This window comes from Protomyctophum parallelum, assembly GCF_964188405.1.
Source record: "Protomyctophum parallelum genome assembly, chromosome: 3".
Lineage (NCBI taxonomy): Eukaryota > Metazoa > Chordata > Actinopteri > Myctophiformes > Myctophidae > Protomyctophum > Protomyctophum parallelum.
This window is the reverse complement of record NC_139698.1, coordinates 51,634,938-51,659,464: the sequence shown is the minus strand read 5'-3', so window position 1 is coordinate 51,659,464 and position 24,527 is coordinate 51,634,938.

Sequence of the window (24,527 nt, the reverse complement as noted above, 5' to 3'; positions counted from 1 at the left end):
CATTCTGACCTGAGATCAGATTCATACGAGGTTTCCACTGGACACACACTGGTCTGATGAACCCATTCTGACCTGAGATCAGATTCTAAAAATGTCAGTCGTTCTTCGATTTTTCAAAAAATAGCAGACCTACAAGCTCATATCGCGCCACTCGGTGGCGCGATATGAGCTTGTAGATCTGCTATTTTTAAATAGCTAAAGCATAACATGATGCTGACACCAAAATGGGTGCCCGTTCAGAATGGATTAAATCACTGTCGACAACAGAGTTTGTACGAGGATTAGATCTCGGGTTTCATTACGTTTGCTGCGATAGCGTCTACGCCAGAGTTGATAGAAGGTGCCTTATTATTTTTTTTACACTAAGAATGTTTCCCTTCTCGCCAGACTGAAATTAATTTAGAGTTAAAAGCTTCTCAGATTGTGCCGAGTCTGCCGACATATACAGTAGATTGAGCTCACATAATTCCCCATTTGAAGCAAAACAGTAAAACATTCCTTTTCAACTTTCTTGTCAATCAAGATGACTTGTGACTAGTCTATTATAGAAGACTGCAGTTTGTACCATTGTTTTCAGAAGGAACACTTTGTGTGGGTGGATATACCTTTGTGCGCGCACAATTGCAACGATTATTTGAAGATACATATTGACTGCTTGACAGTGTTACCTCAGCGCGGAGGAATAAATTAACACGCTTTGAGAACGGTGCAACTCTGGAATGTCCTTCCTTTGTTGTGGGTTTGCTCTTCTAATCAGCGACTATGTAAATAATATGAGCCTGTTTATGTGCAATGCACATGGGGTTGCACACACGTGCCTGAATGTGTCTTTGTATGTGTGCATAATGCATGCATTATGATATGGATAAATATGTTTGTAGATGTGCAGTTACAGTAAGAGAGAGAGAGATGGTGTCTGTGCTATACTGTACCTCTCTGTGCAGAAGGTCCACTGGTGCCACAGTATGGGGGTCTCTCATCAGGGATGTAAAGAATGTATTAACCCATTCTGACCTGAGATCAGATTCTAAAAATGTCTATTACATCCTGACAGTTTCATTATTAACCCATTCTGACCTGAGATCAGATTTAAAAAATGTCAGTCGTTCTTCGATTTTTCAAAAATAGCAGACCTACAAGCTCGTAGCGCGCCACTCGGTGGCGCGCTATGAGCTTGTAGATCTGCTATTTTTCAATAGCTAAAGCATAACATGATGCCAACACCAAAATGGGTGCCCGTTCAGAATGGGTTAAATACGGCATATCACCCAACTAACCACTCCCATCCAAATCTCATTTGTGGGGGCTGTAATAGAGAATAGAGGAGTATCCTGTCATAACAGGAGTGAGACAGAGATTTGCTTTGCACGGCTAGACCAAACTGAGGCTTCATACTGTATAAAGCATTATCAATGATCATATTCAATTTTCTGCTGAATTATTATGTCAGTTATTTTTTATTTGTGCGGCTTTGCAGTGGCCTTCAGCTGCATGCTGTAACTTTGCAGTGGCCTTCCAGGCATACCAGTATAGAATGCGTTATTATTCTCCACCTTACAACCACTGCTCTTTCCACAGGCATGGCCATCATGATCAAGGCCTACAGTAGGCTCTTATAATGACAGACAGACCATTGGTTCAAGGTGTCCAGGAAATGTCTAGACAACTATTTGACGGTGAGTAAGCAGGGCTCACTGAAGTGGCACATCATTGCAGACGGAGTACCTTTATCCCATTCTGACCTGAGATCAGATTCATACGAGGTTTCCGCCGGACACACACTGGTCTGATTAAACCCATTCTGACCTGAGATCAGATTCTAAAAATGTCAGTCGCTCTTCGATTTTTCAAAAATAGCAGACCTACAAGCTCGTATCGCGCCACTCGGTGGCGCGATATGAGCTTGTAGATCTGCTATTTTTAAATAGCTAAAGCATAACATGATGCTGACACCAAAATGGGTGCCCGGTCAGAATGGGTTAAAAATGGGGGCTATTTGTGATGGAGGGGGGCTAAATGGCCCCTTACAACATAGAATAGATACAGTACTGTACATGTTGAGCACAATTATCATTTTCAGATTTCAAGATTTTCAGAAAATGTACACATTTATAATAAGTGAGAAAAATATTTTTTTTCATAAGTCGCTTGACAATATCATACAAAAAGTAGCAAAAAAACAATTTACAAAGCCACAATGTGACATAAATGCGATATATTTTAGGAAAAAAACGACTGTGGGGGTTTATAAATATTTAGCAAATGAAAAGTATTAACAATTAAGTAGAGTTGCACCAATGCCTTATTTATTTATTTATTTAAACAGAGTACGCATACGAAATTCCAATACTTAGTTTAAAGAACTCGATATGGAGTACCGATAGTGCAATAGGCCTATACTGTACATGCATGGAGTACTAGAGGTTCGGGCCCCTATGCGCGTGCACAGTGTGTGTGTGTGTGTGTGTGTGTGTGTGTGTGTGTGTGTGTGTGTGTGTGTGTGTGTGTGTGTGTGTGTGTGTGTGTGTGTGTGTGTGTGTGTGTGTGTGTGTGTGTGTGTGCGCGCGTATACAAATTGCTTGCTTGGTTTTAATTTTGCCATCTGTAGGCTGTGCCCATGTGTCATAATAACATGTAGGCCTAGGCTAATTGTTGCTCATGTTGATTCCATTGGATCTTTTTTTCTATAATGGATTTGGACATACAAGGTTTCCCCCTGGCAATGACAATTATGACACTCCTATCAACCTTAAATGCTCACAAGTTTTATAACACATTTAAATGTTTTCTTAACGGATATGTGCAACAACCAACAAGAGGTAAATGTTGCAGAATAATTCCCCTCTTTAGATTGTGACAACTTTTAAATGCAAGGCAGCATGAAAAACCATTTGATAAAACTTCTCCCCCCTCTTCAAAGCATCTGTCTGATTTGTGGCAACCCACATAAACTCTGTGTGTACGTTTGGTGACATGGAAAAAAATATATATATCTATTTCTTTTTTTTAAAAGCACTGTTTGAACTATCAAAGGGGCAGTAAACCAACTTTCTAAATGTCACTGCGGGGGGAGCATTGCTTGGTTTTATGAGAAGCAGAAATGACAGGTCTAGCCCATTCTGACCGGGCACCCATTTTGGTGTTGGCATCATGTTATGCTTTAGCTATTGAAAAATAGCAGATCTACAAGCTCATATCGCGCCACCGAGTGGCGCGATACGAGCTTGTAGGTCTGCTATTTTAGAAAAATCAAAGACACTTTTAGAATCTGATCTCAGGTCAGAATGGGTTAATAATGAAACTGTCAGGATGTAATAGACATTTTTAGAATCTGATCTCAGGTCAGAATGGTCTAGAGATATTTCAGCATCACTATCCGTGCAGGAGCCCTGCTCTCGGGCCATGTTCCACCTTTCTCTCTGTTCGAGGGCTCACTTTGACGATACAAATATGAATCCTTATTTCTTTCCCCATAACCCTGGCAGATTTATCATCTTCTGTGTGGCATAGCGTCATAATGTTTGGCTTAGTGAGTAATTACATGTGTCATTTCTCCTGGATTTATTTTTCTCCAAGGCTACTGTATAGTCTGAAGTTTGATCTCAAGCTTAAAGTGTTCATCCATACCATGGAGAGATACATTAGACAGCATTACAACGTAATGCGTTTGGTAGCTATAGCATAATTCAATAGCAGCATATAAAGTTGAGGGTGGGGGGGAGGTTGGAATAGGGGAATGAGGTTTTTATTTTATGTTTCAGACTGCCAGTTCTAGGCAACACAGAATGGGGGGGACATTTTTATTATTTCCACACTGACACAACAACTCTAAGGTATATTAATGACATAGTAAAATGTTGAAAATGAGTGGTATTCCCCTTTAATACAATACATAGCACATCTGCAGTTGGATGTGGAGTCGACTCCCTAGACATTTAGGTAGGACAAGTAGACCTGCTTGAAGCTCATGAGTCTGGTTTCTCTCCTTATTGCCTCTATCTTGGATGAGCAGTAGAAATGTTGTCTCTACCCAGGTATGAATCATGGGGAGGAGAAGACATAAAGGTTACAGATTACAGCGGTAAAGTAAATGTATAATGCATGGATCCTGCTCCTATTTAAAGCAGCTTTTCAGAATTTAGTAACTCTGAAAGTGTGCAAAATAAATGTGCCATTGTCATAGTTCTCTATTGTGTTACCTTACCTTACCTATGGTGGCCCTAAATACTAAATACTAAATACTGAATGTATAAACTGCTGAGATACATGTCTGCTCGTGGAAATCAAATAATCAAAGTGGCCATGCCCGGGTGGGGCTTAAATGGCCCGCTGATTGCCATCAGGGCTGGGCCACCATAGGTAAGGTAAGGTAAGGTAAGGTAACACAATAGAGAACTATGACGATGGCACATTTATTTTGCACACTTTCAGAGTTACTAAATTCTGAAAAGCTGCTTTAAATAGGAGCAGGATCCATGCATTATACATTTACGTTACCGCTGTAATCTGTAACCTTTATGTCTTCTCCTCCCCATGATTCATACCTGGGTAGAGACAACATTTCTACTGCTCATCCAAGATAGAGGCAATAAGGAGAGAAACCAGACTCATGAGCTTCAAGCAGGTCTACTTGTCCTATACCTAGATGCCTACCTAAATGTCTAGGGAGTCGACTCCACATCCAACTGCAGATGTGCTATGTATTGTATTAAAGGGGAATACCACTCATTTTCAACATTTTACTATATGTCATTAATATACCTTAGAGTTGTTGTGTGGAAATAATAAAAATGTCCCCCCCATTCTGTGTTGCCTAGAACTGGCAGTCTGAAAGAAATCAGTAACATCATGACCATCTTTGTGATGTCTTCCCCGTTAACATACTTGATTAAAATAATGATGAATTAATTCAAAATAGTGGATTGCAGCTTAAGCTCTAATGCAAGTTAAATTGATGGACTTGAATTTGTTGGCCAAAACATCATGAAAATTTGGCAGTCTAGCATCAACACTCAATTGACCTTTGTATACTATTTAGTTTTGCAACTACGGGTACCGATTTTACAACTGCTGTTTATTTTTGCACTACCCACACCCTGTAGTCCTTAATTTCCCTAATATCAAATCAATAGCTAGTTTTATAAGGCCATGGTCTTTCTCTTGGCAAGGATGCTGTACTGAAAGAAAAGTCAGAGTGGAGTGAGATCTGCCAATACAAATCCTGGACTAGCCTGGCCCAGCCAGTGTGCTTTGAGGTCTAGCCCATTCTGACCTGAGATCAGATTCATACGAGGTTTCCGCCGGACACACACTGGTCTGATGAACCCATTCTGACCTGAGATCAGATTCTAAAAATGTCAGTCGCTCTTCGATTTTTCAAAAATAGCAGACCTACAAGCTCGTATCGCGCCACTCGGCGGCGCGATACGAGCTTGTAGATCTGCTATTTTTTAAATAGCTTAAAGCATAACATGATGCCGACACCAAAATGGGTGCCCGGTCAGAATGGGCTAGACTGGCGGGTGCGCTTGGAGCAAGCAAAGAATCCTTCACTTGCCTTATTGAACTGCTAAAGAGTTCTGTAAGTAAGTAACTATAATATTATGATATGATATAGTACTTTATTGTCAGTTCACACTGAAATTTGTCTTGCGACACAGCAGCCATGTATGCATATAATCACATTTGACAGAACACAAAGAACAAAACAATATTAACTGCAATGAGTGCTGCACAGCTTTCAACTGCAGGTCAAGGCTATTTTGTTTACTTGTAAGTACCCTTCTCCAAGGAGGTATATATGTTTTCACCTTCATCACAATATCAAAACAATTACTGGACAGATTGACATTTGACATTGACAGCTCATTTAGGCTCCTAAGAGGAGAAACTGTATTGATTGACCCTATATATCACCTTTTCTGTAATGCCACTGTCAGGTCACAGCTTATACACTCTCAAAGGAGCAAACTGGGGAGGTTTTCTTACACGTGCATGGATGGAGAGTAGGATTCAAATGCAGACGAGTAGAAGCAGAGCTGCAGGAGAATTGGCAAAGACAGGGGGAATGATTCATTTTATAGAGACAGGCTTATGAGATACAGTAAGTGACAACAGGTGAGTAGCTGGGTAGAGAACTGCATGCAGGACTCATGAGGGAGTGGAGACAGGTGCTTGCAGTTAGCACTTATTTAAAGACTAAAGGAAATTCCGTGACATATTTCCTCATAAAACAAGAATCACAGTCTCAGCCGACCGTCCTCTCAGGCTATGGGGGCTTGGGGCTATACTCTCACATCCAGCTGTGCTGGTGAGTCGGAGCTGTGACACAGTGCTTCACTGCTTTCCCAGCACCGGGAAATATTAAAAGTCCACGGATACCTTAGTTACAAGCTTACGACGAGATTGATTGATAACAGTGAAGTTTATTCGTTTTATGTGTGGTATTTATTCAGTCTGGGAAATCACAATCGGTTATTCAGTCTGGGAAATCGCAATCAGTTAGTTAGTTAGCTCAAATTGGCCGGCCCAGCAGCGATCTCAATGGGTCTGGATTGGCTCTGGCTGTGCAGTCTTTCCAGGGAAACGTAAAGGCTCACAAGAAAAAGTTGTTTTGAGGGGCACTATAGCCCCTCCAATGCACAGCTTTGTGTGTTTGTGTGTATGAGCACGGATGTGCTCAGCTGATTGGCTGAGCACATTCCGATCTATTTATTCATTTTGAGAGCAAATTTCCCAACAAACCAATTTTGATTGTTGGCAACTGCTGTAATCACAATATTACTCGAGAAGGTGTGTGTTTCTTAGCCAATCTGTCGCTGGCTGTGTCCGAGCACGAAAATAGCGTTATAGCGTGTGTCAATCTAGCCTCTGAGTCACATTTCAGTGTTTGCCCACTGTTTAGTTTTAAAAATACATTGTTTATAATGTGCAGCAGCCATATTTGTTGTCATTCAACCATTAACACCTCCATGCATTCTACAGTTATGTCTAAAGGTAACTTTAAGTATGACCCCATTATGACTGTGGATATGGTCTAAATGGGTGGAAAACATTATTTTACATTTCATCTCATCTTGAAGTAGTGGAGCTGGACTGTGGGAGCAGGTGAAGGGGAGACAGGGACAGAGATGGAGTGAAAAAGACACAGAGAAAGAAATATGTGTCCATGGAAAAGGCAGGAGGGGCAGAAGGTGACAAAGGGCAGTACAAGGCCGGGGGGAGCAGAGGAGCGGACCGTGACAGAATGTTGGGCTATGGCAGACAGAAGGCAGCACTCTACTGAATGCATTCTTGTTTTGTGTTCTTCTTGTTTTGTGTTCAGAAAAACTTTTAACTTTTTCATGTAGTGCACTTGAAGGGAGATACAACTGCAGGATGTTCTATTTGCATTACATTTCTGGGCTAGCACATCGATCTATAACACAAACAACAGCTGAGAGGAGAAATTCGGTGGTATTTTCAACCAGGAATTTCAGTAGTCTTATTTTTTACCACAGAGGGATGTGGGAAGAAGGCCAAGCTTGCACCTCCTCCCTTAAATGAGATTCTGACTTGAATTTGCACCTTGTAAAGGAAAGGAAAGGTACTATATTTACCCAGGGTAACTGGACTATAAGCTCAAGAACTTGTTTACAGCCAGGCCCTGCTCATAGAACATTTCATGGTAGGGGTTCAATGCCTTGTCCAAGGGCACTTCAGCGGTGGTGATTTTAACGTGCCGGTCCGGGGATACGAACTAGCGACCTTCCGATATCAAGACCGCTCCGCAAACCGTTCGGCCACCGCTGCCTATAGTGTGCAGGACAGAAGCAGGTGAAATGCTTATGCTAGCAGCACATCCAAAAGAAACACAGAAGTTGGTCGCTGCATCGCTACAACGTTGAAAGGCAATAATTGACAAAGAAAGAGTAACATTTGGCCTCCACTAGTGAGAGGGTAATGTCGGTGGGAGTGTGAGGGGGAGAACTGTGGAGGATAGGAAAGAGAGAACAGAGAGAGAGAGAGAGAGAGAGGCTATCCTTTGGGAAATAGTGGTCAAAAGATTCAACTCTCTATCCCATTCTGAACGGGCACCCATTTTGGTGTCGGCATCATGTTATGCTTTAGCTATTTAAAAATAGCAGATCTACAAGCTCATATCGCGCCACCGAGTGGCGCGATACGAGCTTGTAGGTCTGCTATTTTTGAAAAATCGAAGAGCGACTGACATTTCTAGAATCTGATCTCAGGTCAGAATGGGTTCATCAGACCAGTGTGTGTCCGGCGGAAACCTCGTATGAATCTGATCTCAGGTCAGAATGGGTTAAATCTGCTAACATGGGTGTAACATGTCGCCCGCCCATCTGATCAGTGGCGAGGCTCACATGTGCTGTCACTGATGCAGCTGGGTGCAGCCTAACCCATTCTGACCTGAGATCAGATTCATACGAGTTTTCCACTGGACACACACTGGTCTGATTAACCCATTCTGACCTGAGATCAGATTCTAAAAATGTCAGTCGTTCTTCGATTTTTCAAAAAATAGCAGACCTACAAGCTCGTATCGCGCCACTCGGTGGCGCGATATGAGCTTGTAGATCTGCTATTTTTAAATAGCTAAAGCATAACATGATGCCAACACCAAAATGGGTGCCCGTTCAGAATGGGCTAAACCAACAGATGGTTGTTCTCCATTTTGTAGCTGGAGGACCTCGCAGTGTTTCATCTCCCAGAGCGGGACAGCTGTTTAGTTGCTGATGTAATATATAACTCACAGCACACACACACATGTACTGTTCACACAACCACTCGCACAGTATACATGGAATCGCCACACGCATACAGGTTATCCAGATTTTTCCGAGATTATCCCATTCTGACCTGAGATCAGATTCATACGAGGTTTCCGCCGGACACACACTGGTCTGATGAACCCATTCTGACCTGAGATCAGATTCTAAAAATGTCAGTCGTTCTTCGATTTTTTTCAAAAATAGCAGACCTACAAGCTCGTATCGCGCCACTCGGTGGCGCGATATGAGCTTGTAGGTCTGCTATTTTTCAATAGCTAAAGCATAACATGATGCTGACACCAAAATGGGTGCCCGTTCAGAATGGGTTATTTGCATGCAACATCTAAGCAGACCTAAGGAACTGTGAAGGAGCAGTGCCTCCCCAGTGACTTTTGTGAACAAAACACGTTGAGCAATCTGACATTTGCATTTCAGGTTGGCTGGATGAGGGTCCAAGTAGCCTAAATGTGTTTCCACTTCAATCCTCTCCTGTTTGCAATATTAACCCTTGTTCACATTACTGGCATTTAAACTCTGTAAATGTTATACATTAAGGGGTAACTTGGTATAGAGGAGTCAGATGACTCGAGATGAGCGCTGTGTTGCTACTGATAATTCAGTAACGTTAGCCAGGAATCATATAACATTCCATCTGGGTGTCTTCAGGAATATTGCAGTATTTTCAACCTGGAATCCCTTCAAAAAATGTCAAACGTCAAAACGTCAAATGTCATTGTGAATGTGTAGATTAGCTATTTGCTCTAGTGTATTTGTCGTACAACAAAGTATATCAGAGCTGACTTAGCTTGATTGAATGCCACAGACGAAAAACAGTCTAAGTTCACACTATTGATCCATAATGTATAAATGATGATAAGGGTTCAGGATAACGAGGCCTTTTCGTGGAGGGGTCAGAATGAAATTTGGACTTAGACTGTTTTTCGTCTGTGGTACACAATTTACGGTACAATTTAAGCAATTTACAGTAGGCATTTAACATAAGGTTACGACATGACCAAAGTCATGTTCGTCTGTGTGTACTTTCTACAGGTAGTACAGTACCTGAAATTAAATTTTCCAGGGTGGGATGTATTCCTCTAAAATGATTTAACCCATTCTGAGCGGGCACCCATTTTGGTGTTAGCATCATGTTATGCTTTAGCTATTTAAAAATAGCAGATCTACAAGCTCATATCGCGCCACCGAGTGGCGCGATACGAGCTTGTAGGTCTGCTATTTTTTGAAAAGAATTGAAGAACGACTGACATTTTTAGAATCTGATCTCAGGTCAGAATGGGTTAATCAGACCAGTGTGTGTGTCCAGTGGAAACCTCGTATGAATCTGATCTCAGGTCAGAATGGGTTAAAATAATTCTCGCCGCCGACCTCTTTTCTTTCATGAGTTCCATAATATTATTCTTATTAAGAATTGAAAGTGAAGTATTATTTTCATTTGGTCCATTATAGGTTAGACCTATTAGCCACCAGCCTAATCATCATGCCCACAACCAGCCATCCTGTGTATAGGCCAATGTTTCCACTAAAACATCTTGTTGTGATTTGTTGCGGCTTCATTCACAAACTACACACATAGAAACATGTGTCGAGCTAAAGACTGCACAGGGACACAATGTCGTTATTAGTCCCTACGTCTGTGTTTGTCTTGTTTTTAACCCATTCTGACCAGGCACCCATTTTGGTGTTGGCATCATGTTATGCTTTAGCTATTGAAAAATAGCAGATCTACAAGCTCATATCGCGCCACCGAGTGGCGCGATACGAGCTTGTAGGTCTGCTATTTTTGAAAAATCGAAGAGCGACTGACATTTTTAGAATCTGATCTCAGGTCAGAATGGGTTCATCGGACCAGTGTGTGTCCGGCGGAAACTTCGTATGAATCTGATCTCAGGTCAGAATGGGTTAACTGTGTACAATGTTTCAAACATGGAAGGACAAGTCAAACAAAACAGTAAACAGGCCTAGGGATGCTATAGCCGAGTGCAGATCTGAGCTGCTGCCTCTGCTGGCCTCTGGCGCGTCTTCTCCTCAGCTTGACATTCAACGATGATATTCCCCCTGCTCTCGACCCAGCCCCCCCTCCCCTCCCCCGGACTGCTGGCTAGGACTCACCAGAGTTCTTCTGACCTTGAGTTGTGGGCTCTGCAGACCTCCAGAAGATCGAACCTGCATGGGAGAAGGAAAAAAAAAAAAACACCCCATGCACTGATATCATAAATATTTTATTGTTCAGGTGTGGGTGAGGGGAAGATGTGTCGGGCCTTCTAAACTTCTTTTTATTTATTCATCCATTCCTGTTTTTCTGTTTTGAGAAGAGCATGGACACGGTGTACTGACAGGGCCCCGCGGAGACTTTCTTTGCCTTTTTTTTCGAGTTGTTTGGCTATAGAGCGAACTCTGTAACTCCTAGATGATGTCAAATCTAAAAGTATGATTACTTACATTGGCAACATGCAGCACCCCTATACAAATTAATATATTCCACAGTAAGAAGAGTGACCAAATTACCATGTGTTTTACAGACATTGCTGGCTTAAATATTTCCAAAAATGGTATAGGGCTTAACCACTTAAACCCTGTAGGGCCTTCCTCTGCCCTCCCATGTGTTTATAGGATCCAAGATGGCCACAGCACCAAAAGGGGGTGGGGTGGAGGTGCCAGATTAACCCATTCTGAACGGGCACCCATTTTGGTGTTCGCATCATGTTATGCTTTAGCTATTGAAAAATAGCAGATCTACAAGCTCATATCGCGCCACCGAGTGGCGCACTACGAGCTTGTAGGTCTGCTATTTTTTGAAAAATCGACTGACATTTTTAGAATCTGATCTCAGGTCAGAATGGGTTAATCAAACCAGTGTGTGTCCAGTGGAAACCTCGTATAAATCTGATCTCAGGTCAGAATGGGTTAATAGCCCTGCAGAGGAGGGTATGGTAGGCCATTTCGTTTTGTTCCCACAAAACATAAAACAAATACAAAAAAAATAGATAAGTCAAAATTGCAAGAAAAGATCTGACCCGTCTGAAGTGAGTGGTACTGTACTGTACTGTACTGTACTGTACTGTACTGTACTGTACTGTACTGTACTGTACTGTACTGTACTGTACTGTACTGTACTGTACTGTACTGTACTGTACTGTACTGTACTGTACTGTACAAGCCCTCCTCCCTGGCCTGTGTGTATGTGTCTGTGTGTTAGGCTGTGCAAAAGTGACACTTGGTGGTGAACAAAACGTCATAACGCTATTTTCATGCTCGGACACAGCCAGGGACAGACGCATAGGGACCCAGCCACACACACACACATAGCTGTCTATAGGAGTGGTTGCACCACTCAAAAAAACAATTCAGGTGTTAAATTTTGCTCAGTGGCAGAAACGGGGCTGCATTGAAGGGTTTCTTGAAAAGGCAGGAGTATAACGTTAGCATGCAGTGGGGTTTCTCAGATGACTCCCCCCCCCCCCCCTCTCCAAGTTAACCCATTCTGACCTGAGATCAGATTCATACGAGGTTTCCGCTGGACACACACTGGTCTGATTAACCCATTCTGATCTGAGATCAGATTCTAGAAATGTCAGTCGCTCTTCGATTTTTCAAAAATAGCAGACCTACAAGCTCGTATCGCGCCACTCGGTGGCGCGATATGAGCTTGTAGATCTGCTATTTTTCAATAGCTAAAGCATAACATGATGCTGACACCAAAATGGGTGCCCGTTCAGAATGGGTTAACCCTGGCTCTTTCTAATTCTTATCCAGGAACCAGGCAGATTCCCAGGACACCTTTGTAATACTTTATATGTGACTCTCTCAGCATGGCTGATGTTGTGTGGCTTCAAGAGGAGTCCTCTGAAGTCCCAAGCTCCTCAGAGCTGATGCAGCGTAGCTTTGGTGCCATCAGGAAACAAAGGACTTAGGGAGCATAAGCCCCCCCCCCCCCGTTTGCCGGAGCGAGTTGAAAGTGCCACAGCTCCTTTTAACACATTCTGACCTGAGATCAGATTCATACGAGGTTTCCACTGGGACACACACTGGTCTGATGAACCCATTCTGACCTGAGATCAGATTCTTAAAAATGTCAGTCGCTCTTCGATTTTTCAAAAAATAGCAGACCTACAAGCTCGTATCGCGCCACTCGGTGGCGCGATACGAGCTTGTAGATCTGCTATTTTTCAATAGCTAAAGCATAACATGATGCCGACACCAAAATGGGTGCCCGTTCAGAATGGGTTAATGCTCAGAGGCCTATTTTAGATATGGGGCTGCTTTTAATGTCTAATGCTACACTGCTGAGCTGCACTGACGATGTGGTGAAAGCTAGGGCTTCAGAAAGCAAACCAAAAACAACAAACACTGAATGCACCATCCTTAAAAAGTCATGCGTGTGCCATTCTAAAAAAGAAAATCATATTTGTCGCCTGAGAGGGACACTACATGATGTGATTTCAGTGAAAACTGAACATGTTTCTTAAACTTCACATTGACAATAATTAAACATATTTTGCTGCTAACATATCTTCATGTACTGCCAGGTTGTCAAACTCATGGTTGTTGTTGTTGTTGTTGTTGATGGTTGTCATAAAAATACAGATAAAAATAATTGTGTGTAATCTCTTTGACACATTCGTAGGACAGTAATCCATGTGGGTGTTTTCATGCAAATATATCGTGAAACATTTAAACAGGGTTGGCTTCACACATAAAAACTAGAAAAAGTGCCCCTCAGAGCACAGGTCTCTACCAGGATACTAGCCTTTGTGATGTTTGGACAAAATGTGCCGGAGTCATATATGAAAAATCTGATCTGTGTTGAACACATGACTAGAGATAGTGTATACCGATTTGTGTGATGGATACAATCTGTGTGAGTAATATAAATAAATGCGTTTTGCGAAAATCCGCCTCATGGTGCTATAACAGGCAGATGTGAAAAATGCAGGGCAAAGGTTTTTCCTCTGCCTCTAGGGAGTGCGCATACAAAGTTGTACAAATCGGTGCAGTTATATAGGTAAAAACATGAGGTGGCCACCATGAGGAAAAAGTGGCATTTCTTCCTCTGCCTAGTGGGAATTTGCGTGCATAATTGCATGGAAATCGCAGCTGTGTACAAGATTCGAGGCATTTTGTTCAAAATAGACCAATCCTGCAAACTTTGGAAGGTAATCTCAGTGGACAGGTCCATGTTGACCACATGACTGTGGAGATGTATACCGATTGGTGTGATGTATGGATAAAATGTGTCCGAGCAGTGCAAAACATACTCTCCCCATGCCTTCGGCCTGGTGGAGACAATGAAAGTCAATTTCATTATATTTAGACTACTTGAAGATATTCATCATAGCTACATGATGCATAGCCTACATGACATTTAAAAACTACAGGCAGACCTTTGGTGTTCATGAATTATCTTTTGCTACTGTAAATTACTTATGGCTAACTAAATGGTTGATAAATGTCGCGTCAATTTAATAGGAAGAAAGTCCTCCTGGCAAATATAATATCTCATTCAAATTGCATCCCTTGGATGTAAGACATGGGCATTCGTATTTATCATATTTGTACAGTATGAACTATATGCTATCCAAGAAGTCAAGAAATCAGTGAGCCTAACCTAGAAATATGAACAATTAAATATAAGAGGGGAAAGTTCTGGTCAAGCCTTGATTGCTTTTTCTAATCATTTACAATTAGCAGAGGGACTTCTATATTTATAATACACTAATAAAGCACAACTAATACACTCAAACTAGATTGCCATGTTTGCTAACATTCATAATAGCACCGCCTCCTGTGTCTAGTCTACGTTAATGAATCATACAGTACGGTAGGTCTGTGTCTAGTCATCCATAATGAAACATACAGTAGGTCTGTGATTGACATTTTCTTGTCATCATATTGGTTGAAAGTGGTTGGTATGAATGTAATCATGTATTACTTTTTTGTTTGACAGGAATTTATTCAGATTGGAACTTTGCTATAAAGAAATATATATATATATATATTGGACATCTATTGTTAACTGTATGTAACGTATATTTTTCATTTCAGCTGGTCAGATGAGCTGAGGACTGTAGACCTATTGTGTAGCTGTAGCACATGTCTAACTGAATCTGAATTTAACCATTTTCATAACCTATTTCGTACTTTGGCTATTTGAAAATGCCACACACAGTGCAATATGCATTATGTGAGATTGTACATTTGCTACCCTAGTTTAGATTTTTTTTTTTATGGATTCTTTTTGTACAATTTATTTTGAAAACATCAAACTTTGTTTGCAATCTTTGCCTGTGAAATTGAAATTGAAAAACAAAATTGGCATGCCAGATTGTGTGGCATTATAAAAATGTACTATCATCATGGTATGTTGTAGGTCTGGACTGTTTCTCCGGATCCAGTAACCTCTAAAGAGAGCAAGATCATATAGTAATGGACTTGCCTTGTCTCAATAGCTCAAAGCAGTGAGAAATGTATGTGATAGCGATCAGCCATGCTGATCTGTGGTGACAGACAGCGGTCCAGAGTGAGTGGTCTGGTGGAGCTGATTTTTTATTGAGGCAAGGAACGGAGAGGGAGGCTATAGTAACAGAGACAGCAACACAGTATCTGACTGTCCAGGAGAGGGCTCTGCATGCATGAAAGGAAACTATACACAGGGATTTCTAAAATAGACTTGTGTCATTGCAGCCCTGAAGGTGTCTTCTTGTAAACACACTAGTATAGATGTCCACAATGTTCAGTCATTTCTTTATTTGGGGCAGGTTATTGCATAATTCAATTCAATTCAATTCAATTCAATGAGAAAATGATTGAAATCATCCAATCAAAATATAAACACCATAATGTGAAGTGAGCGCGGTGCCTTTGGAGTCAAGCACAGTTTGAAAAATCACACCAGTGTGAACCAAGTGGTGCAACTCCCGTCTATTGGTTCTCTGTATCGTTCCAATTTGTATCGTTCCAATTTATTCTCTGTATCGTTTGCGTCCAGCAGGTGGCAGCCATGTCACATACTTCTCTCGTTCCAATTTCACCCATGCGCACACCACTCGTGCTCATGATACATGATACAAGATACATGATACATGATACAGGCGGACATTGCTGGATGTAGAAGTGGTTGCACCACTTAAAAATTGTCAACCTCTCATGGGTCTAATAGAGAAAGAAAATAGAAATACACTCTGTCGAGGTGCAAACTTGTGCCTTGCACACAGATGGGCCATACATGGCCTACTTGTGCGCAAGCAGAGCGCGCAAGTACTGCTACTAACTAATGTCTATTACAACTGCTGTTCTAAATCCTTTAGACGCGTTATTGACCTTATACTGTACCTACCTTGAAGCATTCCTTAGTACGTCACCATCAACAGCCAATAAGGGACCACCATTCTTACCGACAGGCAACATACATACATACATACATACGTTACCTTTTACCCACCCAACATTGAAACATATCTTAATTACGTCACCATCAACAGGCAATTATAACCATGCATACCATACATTACATACATACCACTTTCGGTGCAGCCGACCACAGTACTTGCGTGCTCTTTTTTTGAAAAACGATTCAAAACGTCTAGGTTTTATTGCACGATAAAAATTATAATTGTCGCATTTACTATGAAAACCTGCATCTCCCGTCACTTAGTCACGGCCTCCGTATATGGTCACGCCTTGTGACATCCTGCCTCGTGACATCACACATCATAGTCACGCCTCGTGACATCATGCCTCCATATATGGTCATGCCTAGTGACATCACGCCTCCATAATGGGTCACGCCTCGTGAAATACCACCATCGAACGCTGTACACTCAAGACACGCTCCATACTGTATATGGCCAGTACAGAATTGATTCCATATGTTGATCTGGCCCCTTCATGCCGTGCAGTCTGCCGTCACCCAGGTGGATGCGTGCACGACTTAAGGGCAAGGTCGCTTCTCGCCTTCAGCCTTACTGGTAATTTGAAAAGGCTGGTTTTCTATCCTTCCAATATACTTCTGTTGGTTTTCTATTCTACCAGGACCTCTAGTACCGTTGGTTTAATATCCTGCCAGGACCTCTAGTACTGTTGGTTTAATATCCTGCCAGGACCTCTAGTACTGCTACCAACAGTAGAGATCCTGGCAGAATATTAAAACAACAGTACTAGACCAACTGTTGGTTTTCTTTCTATTCTATTAGGACCTCCAATACTGTTGGTTTTAATCAGGACCATTAGTGCTGGTTTTCTATCCTATCAGGACCTCTAGTAGGCCTACTGTTGGTTTGCTATATCTAAGGACCCCTAGTTGTAGTAGCCTATAGGCACTGATTGTCTGTCTTACCGAATGGAAACTTTAATCTCATGTCACCAGACAATCAGAGATCCCGCCTACTACCAAGCACATCAAAATCCGAGTTAGTTACTAGAACAGTGACTATTATGCATGGCAGCTAATAGACCTACGGCCACTGCTTTGGAAACTAATCACATCCCTGCCCCAATATGAAGGATAAGACTTATAGGATTGGTTCTGCAATGCAGTTAATTGAAGGGCCTCCTATGCCCAGCTTTGAGTGTTTGAGTAAACTCAAATATTGAAGACAAAAGTGTGTAAACACAAATATTGAAGACAAAAGTGTGTAAAGACAAACATTGAAGACAAAAATTAGGGCACAAATTGTGGTTGGCCAGAATGAGATGATGTATGATCATGTATGATGATAAGAGCGCTCCTTTTTTATTTTAAATCAAATCAAATCAAATCAAATTTCTTCCATTTAAGCATACTGTATATAGTACTGGTAGTTTTTCATCCTTAAAAGTTCGAAAGTTGTTGTCTGTCGTCCAAAAACTGGACATTATTTCACGATAGGAACATCAAAATGTTGCTATATACAACACACCTTAAGAGGCATTTCAAAGAAACAGGCGATGCCATTCCTCCTCCTTTCCCCATCTACCCTTTCCGCAGCCCAAACCATCAGAGGTATAGGTAGCATTAGCACCCTGGACCATGCAGTCTGACTGCTGTTGAATATTTCAGTATGAGCCCTTCTTATCTGGCAGCACCTATGACCTGCCCAGACGAGCGGTGGGAGAGAGGCAGAGATTCGCTCGGCGAGCTATGGAATGGATACCATACTCATATATAACTGAAGAATTTGCCTGGAGGTGAGCAGGCAGATGAATACTAGATATGCCTGCACTCTCATTTGTGTGCAAGATTCTGAATTCTGTAATATAATGCAGTATTCCACTCATCTTTTTATTCTGGGCTTTTCTTCGAGATGTATTCAAAAAATAAAAGATGAATCCAACACTCTGCCTAAGAAATTGGCTATGAAAAGGTTACGGTCCAAAATACACATTTTACGGTATTTACATACTGTAAAGGGATTTCTATTCAAACAGCCACAGAAATATAGTACTTTTTTTGTGTTTTTGTCAGTTCTTTTTAATTAGCCCTAGGACTACAGCTTGATCCCCCTCCCAGTTCCTCTATATTATGGTTGGTGAGGAAAGTAGAATATTCTGCAGGGAATTAATTGGGCCTTAATAGTTTTTGGTCAGAGATGTTTTGAGATGCAATACTGCAATAATGTTTCTCTTCTAGTTGATGAATTATTAGGAACTCTGTGAAACAGGCCTGGGATCCTTGGCTGAACCATACAACTCTACCATAAATCTATGACTAGTAGGCTATAGATAGACTGTATAAATATGAGATACAAAATATCTAAACCAACACAACACAAGCCACATAGAATGACTCATTGAATGCGTTTTATCAGTTGCAAAGTGAAGATATTTTGTTGATGCAGCAGATATTCACACATTTTACTTGCATGGGAGCGCACATTCCATCAAACACTGTTGCCTCTCTAGTGTCAATACCTATTTACATCAGTCAGGTGATTTCTTATATGTTCTGTAACCCCTTGTGTCTTAATCCATTCTGACCGGGCACCCATTTTGGTGTCGGCATCATGTTATGCTTTATCTATTGAAAAATAGCAGATCTACAAGCTCATATCGCGCCACCGAGTGGCGCGATACGAGCTTGTAGGTCTGCTATTTTTGAAAAATCTAAAAAAACGACTGACATTTTTAGAATCTGATCTCAGGTCAGAATGGGTTCATCAGACCAGTGTGTGTCCGGCGGAAACCTCCGTATGAATCTGATCTCAGGTCAGAATGTCTTAAGCACGGAGCCCGGGTACTGTCCTTGACTGGTGACTGACATGCCTCCTGAATGAACAATGAGGCAAGGGAATATACATACTGTATAATACTATACCGACAAACTTCCAACTTGACTGGATGCACACTGACAATATTATAGGGTTATTGGAGCTGACCGATGAGGGGATGGCCGGCAGGCTGAGGGGTGCATGGTGGGCCGAGGATGATAGGAACGTTGGGTCTGGCTCCCAAGATCAAGAATGGAGGGAAGAATATGGGGGTCTTACACAGGGGGGGGGTTGGTCACTGCTCGGGGGAAGGTTTGACTCTCGCCAACGGAAGGGAGTTAAAGGATCATGCGTGTGCGTTGCGCGCGCGCTGCGCGTGTGTGTGTGTGTGTGTGTGTGTGTGTGTGTGCACACATGTGATATCTGTGTGTGGTGAAAGAGGGGTAGACAGGAGAGAAAGGGGTTGAGGGCACTATCTATGGAACCTCTAATTGGTTTCTCTCATGCATTGCTCCTGCCCCCCCCCCCCTCCCCGCTCTGTCTCTCTCTGTTCCTCTCTCTGACCCCCCCCCCCTTCTCTCTCTCTGAGGGGGCTGCTGTGTTCAGGGATCCACAACTGAGTTCCCAGCAAAGCCTTTTGTGGGTTTAAAAGGGAAATCTGTATCTTAAATAGGCGACGAGAAATGGGGGAGGCCGGGGGGGGGGGGGGGGGGGGGGGGGCATCACAATCAATAATTCATAAGGCCTATGCCTTATTGGGGCATCTCCTGTCGGGAGCCACTGGGCTTAACCCATTCTGAACGGGCACCCATTTTGGTGTCGGCATCATGTTATGCTTTAGCTATTGAAAAATAGCAGATCTACAAGCTCATATCGCGCCACCGAGTGGCGCGATACGAGCTTGTAGGTCTGCTATTTTTTGAAAAATCGAAGAACGACTGACATTTTTTAGAATCTGATCTCGGGGCAGAATGGGTTCATCAGACCAGTGTGTGTCCGGCGGAAAACCTCGTATGAATCTGATCTCAGGTCAGAATGGCTTAATGCCCCAGCTCTGTGTCGGATGAGAAGCTTGTTGGAAAGGCAAAGCCGTGCTGCGTTGCTCTACCAGTTGCCCACCCAACCGCCGTTATTCAACTCAACACCACTCTGCACTTATAACGTTCCCCCCCAAATAGCACAACAATGGACACCCTTTGTTGCTCATGATTGCCCAACCCTTGTATACAAAAATGTGACCTTCTCGCATTAAAAATACAATGCTATAGCACTTCGTATTTGCATTCGCACGCACGCACGCACGCACGCACGCACGCACGCACGCACGCACGCACGCACGCACGCACGCACGCACGCACGCACGCACACACACACACACACACACACACACACACACACACACACACACATAAAGCCAATTGCTTTTGCCCTATTCATACTGAAATGATGTGGTGCAAAATTGGTTCGATTCATTGCCAGTTGCGGTTAACTGCCAGTGGAACAACAGATGTAAGCATGACTGGTATAAGTACTTGACATGGGTAATAATGACAGTAATAATAAAGCCCACATACTGGCCTGTATGAGAGGAGTGCACTCTTTAATGTGTGTGTGTGTGTGTGTGTGTGTGTGTGTGTGTGTGTGTGTGTGTGTGTGTGTGTGTGTGTGTGTGTGTGTGTGTGTGTGTGTGTGTGTGTGTGTGAGGGTGTGTGTGTGTGTGTGTGCATTTCTTATGGGTCAGCTGGCATCTCGGTGCATGCAAGCCTATTTGACTGCAATATACTTTAGTGTTGGTTGGTATGTATGGACATCCCCATGGATCTAACAGTGAGTGCATGTGTTTGAATTTGATGTACACATGTTGTATGATCATTTCCATGCATGCGAACATCTGTGTCTGTGTGCGCGTGCATGCGTGTGCGGTGCGCGTGAAATCGTCCGTCCGTCCGTGCGTGCGTGCGTGTGTGCGCGCATGCATTTGTGTGTTTGTGTGAGGTGACTGATAACCACAGTGGCCTGGCCCCCTCTCTGGGCCTCTCTCTCATTAGCCCATTCTGACCTGAGATCAGATTCATACGAGGTTTCCGCCGGACACACTGTCTGATGAACCCATTCTGACCTGAGATCAGATTCTAAAAATGTCAGTCGTTCTTCGATTTTTCAAAAATTAGCAGACCTACAAGCTCGTATCGCGCCACTCGGTGGCGCGATACGAGCTTGTAGATCTGCTATTTTTCAATAGCTAAAGCATAACATGATGCCGACACCAAAATGGGTGCCCGGTCAGAATGGGTTAGAGTGCAGCTGCAGCACATTTAGAGCAGATGAATTACTCATCTGTAGGGTGATGAGACCTAATCGTGTCTGCGCTGCTCCTCAGGATGCCTTTTCTATCATAATCTTTGCCCGAGATCAGACAGAATTGTCAACTCGTTACACTCCATTTCCATCTTCAAGCCGACATTGCCCATGCACTGTAACCGATTTCCGTGAGGGAGGCAGTGGGATTAGAGTTTCCCTTTTAGCCAATCGCTAGAGACTAACAGTTCCGCCTGAATCTAACGTAATTTTAAGTTGACACTGATGCGTAGCCGTGCCACCGCAATATATCCCCTTTGAATAAATGCCCTCAAAGCGGGGTACTGTTCAGATTGTGAAGTAATTGGTACTTTTAATCAATTTAGAACAGCTTCCATAGCGGCCTCTATCTTGTCTATGGTCACCATTGTTATTATTACTCCTCTGTTCCGGCACACAGCTTGACGCTTGACAACGACATTAGTCCCGCCCGTTGCGCTGATTGGCTAATTGTTAGTCGCCCCCTGCGGCGTTCATTATATAATGACTTTTTCAACCGAGAAACTGCTGCTTCATGTCATGATGCCAGACCGAGATCTGTCATTTTCAGTGGAGTGGTGCATTCAATTATGATCTCACAACAATCATTAAAGGACCACTTCACCACTTTTCAACCTATCTTCATATAATAGGTCCTCACTAATAATCATGAAAAAATGGCGCAATTTGTTTTCTACTCGGTCTGTGTCTCATAGGAGGGCTGTGGGCAGTTCAGAAACCGTCTTCCAGTGACCTATTATATGAAGATAGGTTGAAAAGTGGTGAAGTGGTCCTTTAAGTTCCTACACTTCAAAACATGTAATGTTTGGACTTGGCTCATAAACCCACCTCATTGTTTGTATCCTTTCAGAACTGGTTCTTTGCTTATTTATTTGTATAGTATGTGTACTGTATATTCATTGCTTTCTGGGACAAGCCTTGTATCTCCATATTTCAAAGTTGTTGTTTTTTGGTGGAAAATAATGCCCTATTTCTGCATACTATGGTCTCACACAAAAGTATAGCACAAATAACCATAGTTGCACCGCCGATCCGACTGATATGCCCATGGAGATCTCTATCTGTCAGTCCTTATCAATGCCCACATATATATGGACATATCTGTATCTGTCAGTCCTTGTCCCTTTTATGCCCATCTAAGGAGATCCCTGATGTCATCATATGGGCCGTTAACTTCCGTGTTGTTTGCAAAACATCTCCCCTTCCTGGATTTCCTCAAGGAAGCTCTTAGAAGGAAGTGAAGTGGTCACGTGACTGGGCTGCGCCATGACACTTTCATGGACACTTTCATGGGAGCCAAACTACACCCGGAAGTTTGGCAGAATGCATTGGAGTCAATGAGAGCTCAGTGACCAGCTCATGAACAAACATTATTTATGAATGACTGAGACCTTTTGTAAAGTGATCGCTTCTGGAAAATAAAATAATATATATAACACGTCTTATTTTTTGATGTGCATACTACTTAATGTGATTTATTTTTTCAAAGAGCAGAGAGCAGCCCAGGCAGAAAACTTACTATGTGCTCATCTATAAATACCTCAATAAAAATAAATAGTTATTAAGTCGAAAAACAACCACTCGGAAAAAACGTGTGATATCACTTATGTCTTCTTTCATATTCCTGAACCAATTATATGACAAAGCTCGCAATCGTTCATGTATAATGTTTGTTATGAGCTGGTCCAGCCGGCTCCATTCACTGCCATGTATTCATTGCACTACCGGTGTGAGTTTGGCTCCCATGAAAGTGTCCATGAAAGTGTCATGGCGCAGCCCAGTCACGTGACCACTTCACTTCCTTCTAAGAGCTTCCTTGGATTTCCTCAGCATTTTTCCAGAGACAGGTTATATCAATGGCCAATATAACTACAGGGAACGGATGGTCGTGATGACGATTTATTTTCTCCCACAGAAGTACAGAGAAAATCTCTGTGTTTAGCAAGTAACAATCGAGGGATCAATCGTACTGGACATAAATATTATGTGACTACTTATAAGGTACAGTTAAGCCAATATAATATGGTATTGAACCAATGAAAAGTATTACAGTAACACAAGCTCAATTTCGACTTAATAATAACTATATGGATCACATGCAGATATTTTCTTTCCATTTCCTGAAAAGTAAAGTTCTTTGACATAAGGTTTCCACCCGACAATAGACGATAGAATATCCTGGATGCTTTCTGCTTTAAGCAGGAGGTAAGGCTGAGCTGAGGGGTGCAGAGGTGTGTTTTCTCTTCACGGTGAATTTCACATGCTGGTTCACTTAACCCATTCTGAACGGGGAACCCATTCTGGTGTTAGCATCACGTTATGCTTTAGCTATTGAAAAATAGCAGATCTACAAGCTCATATCGCGCCACCGAGTGGCGCGATACGAGCTTGTAGGTCTGCTATTTTTGAATGGGTTCATCAGACCAGTGTGTGTCCAGTGGAAACCTGGTATGAATCTGATCTCAGGTCAGAATGGGTTAATGCACCAGTACCAGTTTAGAGCCACGATGTGAAACAGATAAACAGTGATTACCCTCGCCGTAATAAATGGATGGGGAGCATGGCCACGCGGCACGCGAGCAGTTTTACTCTCCATAGATCACAATTTGTAAGTGCCGTTAGCTTAGGTGCAGCGCTGGAGCGGAGCACAGAGGCTAATTTGCTCTCATTGAATCAATAAGCTTTTATGTACTCATATATGCAACATAAAAAATACTAATAAAACAATAACTGAATGTAAAGCAGAAAACCCAACTTGCATGTAAATCTCTGTAATGGTTCTGTCTGGTACCTTGATGACACCAGCATTTTATCCTACTGTACTCATGTATGTGGAGGATAGGACCTGGAAAATAACAAAGGACCTGAGAAATGAGATAATGGTACAATTCGGTGCTTTAGGCCTATAGTGGCCAGATTAACTTGTAACGTTTTGCCCATTTTATTTTCTTATCTTTGTGACTATGCTGTTTCTTGTCATGTTACACTAGTCACAGTACATATTATATGATCCACATCAGCTATTTCAACGGTGCTAACTGCTCCAACGTGTGGCTTTGTGTGTAGGCCTATACTGTATGTCCATTTAACCCATTCTGACCTGAGATCAGATTCATACGAGGTTTCCGCCGGACACACACTGGTCTGACGAACCCATTCTGACCTGAGATCAGATTCAAAAAATGTCAGTCGT